The sequence below is a fragment of the Nicotiana tabacum genome, chromosome 12 (assembly GCF_000715075.1).
Source record: "Nicotiana tabacum cultivar K326 chromosome 12, ASM71507v2, whole genome shotgun sequence".
Lineage (NCBI taxonomy): Eukaryota > Viridiplantae > Streptophyta > Magnoliopsida > Solanales > Solanaceae > Nicotiana > Nicotiana tabacum.
In genome coordinates, this window is record NC_134091.1 from 7122738 (window position 1) to 7133969 (window position 11232).

The 11232-nt window shown below is 36.4% G+C and overlaps 1 non-coding gene across 1 annotated transcript; it reads right to left on the minus strand.

Moving 5' to 3' along the window:
* Positions 1 to 8485: 8485 nt before the first annotated feature.
* Positions 8486 to 8592, minus strand: LOC142167635 (small nucleolar RNA R71). Its single transcript, XR_012697725.1, has one exon. It is a non-coding gene; the product is annotated as a small nucleolar RNA R71 (small nucleolar RNA).
* Between the last annotated feature and the right edge of the window lie 2640 nt (positions 8593 to 11232).

Consider the following 11232-nt stretch of genomic DNA (forward strand, 5'->3'; position numbering starts at 1 on the left):
CCACAGAATTGAAATTGAAAAAAATAAAAACACAGATCAGCAGATCCAACATAATATTCTTCAAAATACAACATTCTCATAGCTCATCAGCATTTCAAATGTGTGGTCCACAACACGATGCATGCTTTCTTATCCATAATAGATCTCGGATCATAAGTTTGCGATGACAATAAATTGTGGTCATAGCATATTTGTATTCAAAACCCAGATAGAACCCAAAATCATGAAATGCAAACAAGAATTAAAATATAAGATGAAAATTACAATGGCTTTCAGATTTTCGAGAACCGAATAAAGGATTCAAACCCCGAAATACAAGAAAAGGGAGACGAGAGAAACCAAAGAGGCTTTTTAAAGAGAGAGAGAAAGAGAAAAGCGTCCATGGAACCACAGCCATGGGTTGCTGGCATGAGAGAGAAGAAGAAAGATAGTAAGGAAGAAAGATAGAGATGGGAGGCGACGGCTAGCACTTGTCATTATTTTTAGGCTATAACTTATATGGGTCAATTTGTGGGCTATCGGTTGAAATTTGTTTTGCCCAATGGGCTATAAATGAAGTTCTCTCAAGGATAAATTTCTAAAGAACCAGAAATAGAATAACAAGTTATAAGGATTAATTAAAGTCAAAAGTCCCAAATATGAGCTGTATGCCAGCTTAATACTACTTTCCCAGAAAGAATATTAGAAATTAGTCAAAAATTAACTTCATCATTATGTCCAATGACTACTCTTCCTTTAAAGACTTATATAAAAAAAAAATGTATACTTCTCTTTTATTTTTTTGATTTTGGCCCATTGACTCTACCTATTTGCCAGTATATCAGTCAAGCTCAATAATGGTGACAAATTGAAGAATCAGACTTTCTAAAAGCCACCCCAAATTTGTATAAGACAACTTTGCTTGTTCAAATACATTTTAATTCTTTTAAGAAATATTTTGGTGTGTTTTATCGGGGAAAAAAGAGATAAGAATCAAATAATAAATATAATAAACCCCTTATATATTTGTTTGTACAATTATTCATCTCATCAACCAGTTTTTGAAGATAAAATAGGTTCAATATTCACTTTTTTTTTAAAAATAAATTCAATGTCCTAAGTTTTTGAGTTTCATGTCTAAACATATATAGAATCAGGTCAAACCGTAAACTGACCTTCTCCCAAATAAAAAGAAAAAGAAAAAAACAGAAGATAATAAATAGTACGAGAGAGAGTACTGTAGGTTTCACATGGGGATGTTATCATTATAACTCCCACAACAGCCTGCACGTTACTACTCAATTATTCAATACTATACACAACACAAGAACTCATAACATATTCATTGAAAAAAAAAACATGTATATATTCATAATGGGCAAACACGCTTCAAATTTCTCTACATGTTTCCATTCATCAATAATCAACAATAATAATCACGTAAATTAAACAAATAAAAAAAACACAAAAATTTACAGAAGCAGTGATCCATTAATATTAATCATCACTTGTCTCTTGACTCTTGCCTCATTTCTTTCTTGCATTTTGCAATTTGTAATATAGTACTCGTCTCTGTGTTATTGAATTCTACTCCGATTCGAACCCGGGACGACTCGGTGGTAAAAACAAACAACTCGCCCCACCACTTAATTGCCATCTCTCATTCTCATTCTCTTTCTCATTCTTATTCTTATTCTCCGGAATAGACTTGACTCTTTAATCGCCGACCCCCTCCCCCCCTCAATTTTTTTTTTTATAAAAAGGATTTACCTTATACTGACGTTGTAAATCATTTTTACACAATCAATATAAATTCACATGTAATAACAAGTTAACCGTCCATTTTTTCAAGTTTGCTAATTCAACAAATCATGGATAATTATTAGCAGTTATCTTTTAAGTGATCTGTCTGTTAGTGTATTCAGATTGTTTAAGTTTACACTATCAGATCACCTGAAAGATAGCTACAGATAATTGTTCATGAAATTAGATTAGTAACTCAAAAAATAAAACAGATTACTTGTTACAACAAGTTAAAATACACTAATAATGTAACAATTCATTACATTGTTAATATGTATAAGTTAAATCATATAAGAAAAACCTTAAACTTACCAGCAAAGTTTAGTCCTGGTAAGCAAAGAATAATCCCCTCAATTAGTAAATAAAAAGAGAAAAAAAAAACGCAGCTGGACCCATCAACCAACCGAGTCAAGTGAGTTAATAACTGTGCAGGCGAATTAACTCGGACGAGTCGAACCCGGGTCAAAATCAGCAGTATCTTTATTTCATCTCCATTGGAAAATTAATTACCAAATGGACTTGTCGGAGACGCCATTCAATAGTGGTCTCGAATCAGCCCAGAAATCAAGGTTGCTTCTTAATCCCATATGACAACAATATCTCTGAAAATCCTCAAAATTAATGAAACATCCGACGTTATTCTTGTCGGATTCGGACCGGGCCAAGTAACACAGTATTTCCTCGAACAATGTCTCGTCGCAGGGAATTGTTAATAGGCCTGAGTTTGTGAAACCAAATTCTTCTTCAGCTTGTGAGAGGAGCTTTTTGAATAATGGATGGTTCAGGTACGTCGCGCGGACCACGTATCTTTTGCAACTGGTACCTACGGAGACTGCCACGTGTCCGGAAGGTACATCAGACGGTACACGGCGAGCTGCAGCCTTCTTCCTCCACCTCCGCAGCATTTGACGGAGTCGAACAATGTAACGGATTTTACTGCAAGCTGACATTTTCCCGAGAAAGTTAAGGAAAATATGAGAAAAAAATTCTCTGTTGCTTTTTTCGCTTTGATGTACTGATGATCGTTTGTTTCTGTTTCAGAACGGAAAAAGTAAAGGTTTTTTTCCCAGGGTTTTCAGAGTGGGGATGACGGGGGTTTATATAAAAGTTTGAGTTCATAAGTAACCCCTACTTTTGAAGCAATTTACGACTTTTGCCACTATTTCTAAATTGAGTAATTTATTCCTTTGATTCCGATAAGTCGTATATTGCATTTTTGTCAATTTGCGATTTTGCATGAGAAATTTTTGTGGCTAACTCAATTTCGGCCTTCCACTTTCTTTTAAAGGTAAATTAAATATAAGAGATTAATTACTGAAACTTCGTTATCGAGTCTCCCTGATCACTAATTAAACATCTTTTTTGTATTTATCATGATAAGAATATGGTTTAATTTTAGATGACGAAAAAATATGATGCATATAAGTTTTTAATTTTTTTTTTTGTAAACGAGGAAATTTGTAGTTGCTACCATTCGAGTGCGCTCTGGATAAACGTCGTTTCAGTATAATAGGTCGCTGCTAGGCAAACGCCGTACGAAGACACCGGCCGAAAAGGCATGCACAGGATTTGGAACTGCAACCTCCCATTTAGGGGATCTTTTGCTCAACCAACTCGACCACCCTAGCTACTATTGTATGGCGAAGTAAAGAATATAATTAGAAAATTAAGGATTAGACAATCAGTTTAAATGGAGAATTTGTGAGTATATGTTTCCATTCTCTTGAAATCCTTGCGTCAATTTGGTTGAAATTATATAAATTTCAAACAGAGTAAAACCAATATACTAAATGAAGTGCAAGTTACCTATTGTGTTGGATATTTTCATGTATCAAAGATAGAATGTCTTAGTTCCTAGCTAATTTAATTTAAATGGTGTGAGTTACAGTTTTGTATATGTAATATTTAAGACTAACGATATTCATATTACAAGGTATTCCATCTATTTCAATTTAAATGATACATTTCGATTATCGACAATTAATTTGACTAAACTTCGAAGTTAAATTGGATTAGCTCAACTCAATATTTTAAATTAAAATTTACATATTCAAAAATTATACGAGAAATACTATAAATTGCAATTTTTTATCATGTTAATGTTATAAAAATATATATTTTAAAATATTGATCAAACTTTATACGATTTGACTCTCGATAAACAAAACGCGTGATCTAATCTGAAATAGAGAGAGTACCATTCAAAAAAATCTTACGCCCCAAATGACTTTTACTGGTGTCCCCAAAGAAAATATATCCCACTTTTAATTTTTACAAGTTCTTCTGTTCATTAAATGTTTTTGGGTTCTCGATTAATTTCAGCTATAATATTTTTAGTATGATTGAAATGTCAGAAATGACATCACCTGCGTTCCATACATTTAACCAAATGGTCTTTTAATTGGAAGCTTTTAATCAGTTATAAAATCCATATATTTAGAAGATAATCCTCTTTATGTGGCTCTAGTGTTTTACGTAATCTAATGAAACATTCATATTCCTTTCCAAGAGAAAATAGAAAACATAATATCTACTTATCGACAGTTAACTAAATAAAGCAAATTTACACATACAGAAATCCTCCACGTTTTGTTCTCTTTTCATTCTCTCTGGATTTTCCAATCTTTATAGAGGATCAATTCTGACACATAAGAGGTCATGGCCGTTTACTTTGAAATAGGCAACTCTTGCTTTGAGTTTTTTTTTTTTTTTAAAGTCATTTCATGTCTTTATGATGCTTTTCCTTTTCCTTTTGCTTATTCGTTATTTGGTTTATTAAAGTTAATTAATTACGTAGTTAAAAACTTCATATATATATAAGGATCGTTAAAGTGAAGTTCGGGACATGTTTGAGCTAAAGTTGGTCGTGGGAGAAATTCAAAAATAACTAGATTTACGGGTGGTAATTCAAAAATAGTCACAGTTTTAAAAGTAATTGAAATTTAATCACTTTTCATGTAAAGAGTCTGAACGAAATTACTATTCAAAATTCGAAAAAATACTCCAGTATAATATACTGGTCCAGCATAATATACTGGAGATTGGAGCACCGGTATATTATGCTGGAACTTTCCGTATTGCAGCAAAATAGTGGTTATTTTTCAACATAGTACCGATGCTCCAATCTCCAGTATATTATGCTGGAACTTTCCGCGTGTTGGAGTTCCAGCATAATTTGCTCGAAGTTCATACATAGGTGTACCGATCTCCAATATATTATGCTGGAACTTTCCGTATTGCCGCAAAATAATGACTATTTTTCAACGACTTTGCAAACGCTGGCTATTTTTGAATGATCAACCCGAAAACTAGCTAGCCCGTACGATTTTAACGTTGATTGTCGTCACTATAAGGCCCTAAGCAACATAGTTGAGGGAATTGTTTTTTTTTTTTTTGTGTGTGTTAGTTGATCTACGACGCACCCTAATTGTTATTGCACGAGTCATTCTTCACGCAAAAATTGACAATACATGAGTATGTGCACTCACTGGTACTCTTTGTGATAATGAATGTGGATTTGATATAAATACATTACATTTTTTAATATTTCTTCTAAGGGTATATAATTCAAATTTAGAGCAATAAGTTCAATAGAGGCCTGCCATTAAAAGAGGCAGATTCATGATTCAAAGGTGGCAGGGCACATGAGCGAATTGTTGAACCAATGGCACCTATTGGACTTTTGATCTTAAGGTTTCCAAAAAAAAAAATGTATGACCGTTTTTAATATATATACACTTTTATATTCAGAATTTTTGCCGAAAATAATAGGGTGCGGTTACCCCTCTTCTTAGTGGAGGATGCAGCGTATAACCTACGGGTTCAACTGAACCCATAACTTTCTGAGTAAAAATTTATATGTAAAAATTCATTAAAATTGTAAAAATAGTAGATATGAACCCATAAATTTAAAAATACAATGAGTTCAATGTTAAAAACCTTAAAATTGAACCCATAAGATTTAAATCCTGGATCCTCTTTTGCCTCTTCTACCGGCATAGGTCCACTTCTGCTACCATACCTACTTAGTATTAGTTCAGAAGAAAAGACAGTAGAAAGGATGAGTAATTAGATTAATTAATTAATTCGGATTTTTTGTTTTTCTACGAAGCCGCTAGTTGACATTTCCAGAATCAAGAAACATAAAATTCTAATCAGGGTTGTTGCTGGAATCTTTGGTACAGTACTGAACTCTTATCTTCCATTAAAACCAGCTATGATCTTTTAGTAAATAAATGCATTCTTGCAACAACAGTATCATCCTATAACTTATTTTTAAATGATCAAAAACTGGATCTAATTAGGATTAATTTGGTAATTAGCGGCTTGATTAGAATCCCAGGCTAGCCTAGGAACTAAAAGACAGTAGAGAACAGCCATAGTGGAGTTCGTGTGCTTTCTAAATGCTTTTCAACGCACGAATTGTCGAAAGTCGAATCTCCAAAAACCTCCCACATGTCAAGTCTTCATTACCACAAAAATGAAAAATAGAAAAAATTCCGTTGTTCTTTTCCATGTTATTATTATTAATATTGAATATGTGATTGATGGGTAGGGTAGAATCCCGTATTTTAGTCGTAGTTTGCACTTAAATTACTATATTTTACTTGTGTTTGAGCTTGAATGATAGTGAATTGCACTTATTATGTATTTACACTTTGCAGGAAGTGATTCCGAGTTAAAAAGATAACTGGGAGCTAAATCGAACAAGTTGGGACATTGAAATCTGAGTAAAAGCCCAAAGAATTAAACTAGTATCGCGTTCGGGGGTTGATATTAGGCTAGATATATGTCATTTGACAATGGTTTTTGCCCCAACTTGATTATGTTTCAATGCTCTAATATAATTAAATGATGAAAAATGAGCTCTAAATTGTGTTGCAGGAATGAAGAGCTTGTATGAGGCCTTAAAGCTGTGATTGGAGCTACATTGAAGCAAGAAAGACCCTTAGGAGCTGAATAAGCGAGAAGACGAGAATAAAAGAACCAAACAAATGAGACCTGGACTAGCTCGCCCACATGCGCGATCGCGCTAGTCCACATTCCGGAACAGAATCGTCAGGGGTAATTTTGGAAGTCTGGGGGGCAAATTCACTTAACCTATAAAAGGTCAAGCTTGCCCAAAAGAGAGTGTGCAGCTTTTATTAGCTAAGAACAAGAATAGGAAAGGCAAGGAGCTAAGAGGAGTTTTCTACATCAAGTTCTTCTCCTCTTCCTTTTGTTTTTATGATTTGTAATGAATTTTATTATTATGATGTTTATCATTGTTATGAGTAGCTAACTCTTTTAATCTGAGGTTTTGGTTGAACCCGTTGTGGATGAACTTATTGTGATATTAATATAGTTTTGAGTTAGTTATTGATCTCTATTTGTTCAACTATGTTTTGATTTTTGGTTAGTTGAAAGGATCCTCAATTAGCCATGCCTATTTATTATGTATCTACTTAAGAAAGAGTGCATATTTAGGTAATTGTTTGAACAACATCACTCCCGGAGTATAGGCGAAGTCATAACCGAGGGTTTAGAGGTTGGAGTAGAGATAACAATACCTCGGATGCAATCTAAGTGAATTGTAATGCGAATCTAGTAGCGTAACTTGAGAGAATGCGTCTAGTAAATTATCATAATTACTTGACAGAGAGTTATGATAGTTGGAGAGTTCATGATTGATAGAGATAACTAATTCATAACTATAAGAAATATACGACTAAGGAAATCTACAACGGAGGAAGCCATTACCTTAGGCCTTTATTCCAATTGTCTACATTTGCGTGTTAATTAACCTTTGTTTTATTGATTTGAATAGCTGTCATAGTAATTATAACACCACTTGTATTCATAAAGTTTGAGGAGGTTGACTAATAAGAATTTAGTACTTCAAAGACTTCTCTTGATACGTTAATTCCCTGCGGGATTTGATCCGGGGCATAATACTCCGGATTATATTTGCAACGCCCGCGTAATCTTTTAATAGGCTTAGTTGAGCGTGATCAAATTTTGGGCGTCGTTGCCGGAGAGTTAACGGTACTATCAATTGCGATTGAAAGAAGTACAAAAAAATTCTTAGTGTAGTTAGTTTTCTCTACACCAATTTTTACATTGAAATTTTTAACGTTTGTTGACTTGGTTGCACAGGAGGATGCCAAGAAACTCATCGAGAACTGGTGAAGTATTTGAAGCATTTTCAGATCCCGAGAAAGTTTTCAAGGCCTTGAACTAGGCCAACCGGAGAAACAGACAACAACAAACAACTGATCCAATCGAAACAGCAATGGGAAATCACGAAGAACACCCAGCTGTACCTATAGCACCAATGACACCTCTTGTGCCCGAGGCGGTTCTCTATGATTGGGCACAACCCATAGCTGAAAATTTGGCCACCTCAATTTTAGTCCCGCAGATACAAACTGAATCATTCCAAATCATGAATAACATGTTGCATTTGTTGCAAAACAAGGGGCTATTTTCAGGGTCACAAGTCGAAGATCCTCAACAACACTTGAAAATTTTTCTATCAATCTGCAAGACCCAAAGACAGCCCAATGTAACTCCAGAAGCAATCAAGTTGCTATTGTTCCCATTTTCTGTGACCGGAGTTGCCCAGACCTGGTTAAACTCACTACCCATAAATTCCATAACAACTTGGGAGGAGTTAGTCAGGCAATTCGTTACAAGTTACCCCCCCCCCCCCACCAAAACTGCGAAAGAGATTGATGATATTTTGAGTTTTAAACAGAGGCCAATGGAAACATTACATGAAACATGAGAGCGTTTTAAAGGGATGCTGGTCATATGTCCCCACCATGGCATTCCAGATTTGATGTTGGGACAGTGGTTCTACATAGGATTGTCAGACAGCGTGAAGAACATTGTTGATGCTTCAGCGGGTGGAGTATTCTTGAGTAAAACATGGAGAGAAGGTCAAGGTCTGCTTGACAAGATGGCGCATAATTCGGGATGGATAACCAGAAATGCACCTATCACTCCAGTGGTGCACTCAGTGCCTTTAGATCCATCCAATTCAATGGCTGAAAATATGGCCACTTTATTGACACAAATGAGCATACTCACCAAAAGGGTGGAAGAGTCAGGGCAAAAACAACAAGTACATATTGTAGATACTACTAATGGGGGCTTGTGCACATCTTGCATTAGTCAACCAATTGGTAATCAGTGGCCTGCATGACACGATCATCAGCACTACCCTAAAGATATGAACTATGTGTCTAATTATGGAGACCAGAGACAGGGTGGTCAGAATTGGAGTCAGCAAAATCAGCAATACAGTCCAGCCCAATCACAGTTCAACAGTGGAAACATGGGAGGTATGAGACCCCCCAACAATATAGCACCTTACCCAAGGCCACAGGGATACAGTAATCAGAATCAACAACAGGGGTATCACCCTCCTCAACAGCAGTACAGTGGAAGGCAAAAAGATGGGTTTGCTAGACTTGAAACAATGATGCAACAGGTCATTGGGTCTAATGCAAAGATTAGTGAGAGAGTATATGCACATGACTAGGCGATCAAGAATATTGAAATACAAATAGGCCAAATTTCGAGGTCTCTAAGCAATCGCCCTCATGGAACACTACCCGCAGATACCCAGGTAAATCCAAAAGATCAAGTCCCGAAGCAGTTGATGGCGGTGAGCTTACGTAATGGCAAGGATTTGGATGTAGAGCAAGAAAGGGCTCGAGAAGCCAGGGAAGCTGAGATACTTATATCAGTTCCCATAGAGTTAGATGAATCAATGAAACTGACAGAAGTGAAAGTCCAGCCTGCCCAGGAAGAAGGTAGCATTCAAATTGAGACCGAGAAAGAAGCTGAAATAGCACAGGAACCAGTGGTTGATGTAGCGACTGATAAAGATCGATCCCAACTGATTGGGAAGAAGAGACCTCCTGAACCCTTCCCTCAGAGGCTAGTTAAGTACCAAAAAGAGGAGCAATACAAGAAGTTCTTGGAAATGCTAAAACAAATCCAGGTAAACATTCCCTCAATTGATGTTTTGAAAGAGATGCCTGGGTATGCAAAAATGATGAAGGACTTAATGTCCCGAAAATTTGATTTCCAAGACTTAGCCACAGTTACTCTCACCCAGACCTGTAGTGCAGTGGTGGCTAGACCAATTGCGGAAAAGTTATCTGACCTAGGGAGCTTTACAATCCCATGCACTATTGGTGATTTTGCCTTTGCTAAAGCACTGTATGATCTAGGGGCCAGCATTAATCTTATGCCCCTGGAAATTTATAAAAGGTTGGGTATTGGAAGAGCTAGACCCACCTCTATGTTGTTGCAGCTGGCTGACAGGACGGTAAAGCGACCCTCTGGTATTCTGGATGATGTGTTGATTCAAGTAGGGAAATTTGTGTTCCCTGCACATTTTGTAATCTTAGACTGTAAAGTTGATGAAGAGATTCCCATAATTTTGGGAAGACCATTCCTGACTACGGGGAGAGCTTTAATCGATTGTGAAACTGGGGAGTTAAAGATGAGGTTGAACGATGAAGAAATAACATTCAACGTGAAGAAATCTATGAGGCGACCAAGTGAATTCCCCAATTGCTCTTTTATAGATGCCATGGAGGTAATTGTAGAGACCGATGATGAACTGCTGACTATTGAAGACCCTCTTGATGCGTGTCTGGTGAACTTTGATGAGGTAAAGGGAGAAGAACTGGCTGGATGGGTAATGGCATTAGAAGGTAGAGGGTTTTGGGATAGAACACTTGAATTTGAGCCCTTGCACTTGGAGAACAAAGAAGCTCCTCCAGCCAAGCCATCAATCGAAGAATCACCAAAGTTGGAGTTAAAGTCATTGCCAACCCATCTCAGGTATGAGTTTCTTGGACCTAACTCCACATTACCTGTTATTATCTCATCTAGTTTGCTAGATGTGCAGACTCAACAACTCTTGCAGGTACTTAAGGAGTGCAAGACTGCTATTAGGTGGACCATGGCAGACATAAAGGGAATCAACCCCGCATACTGTATGCATAAAATTCTGCTGGAAGAAGGACACAAACCTTCCAAAGAACACCAAAGAAGGCTGAACCCCCCAATATGAAGGAAGTAGTGAAGAAAGAGTGATCAAGTGGTTAGATGCGGGAATCATTTTCCCAATTTCTGACAGTAGCTATGTTAGCCCAGTTCAATGTGTACCAAAAAAAGGTGGCATGACGGTAGTTAAGAATGATAACAACGAATTGATTTCTACAAGAACCGTCACAAGATAGAGAATTTGTATGGATTATAGGAAGCTGAACTTGGCTACCCAAAAAGACCACTTTCCACTTCCTTTCATTGATCAGATGTTGGATAGATTGGCAGGAAGGTCACACTTCTGTTTTCTCGACAAATACTCGGGGTACAACCAGATTTCTATTTCCCCAGAGGATAGGGAAAAGACTTCATTCACTTGCCCTTACGGAGTGTTTGCCTTCA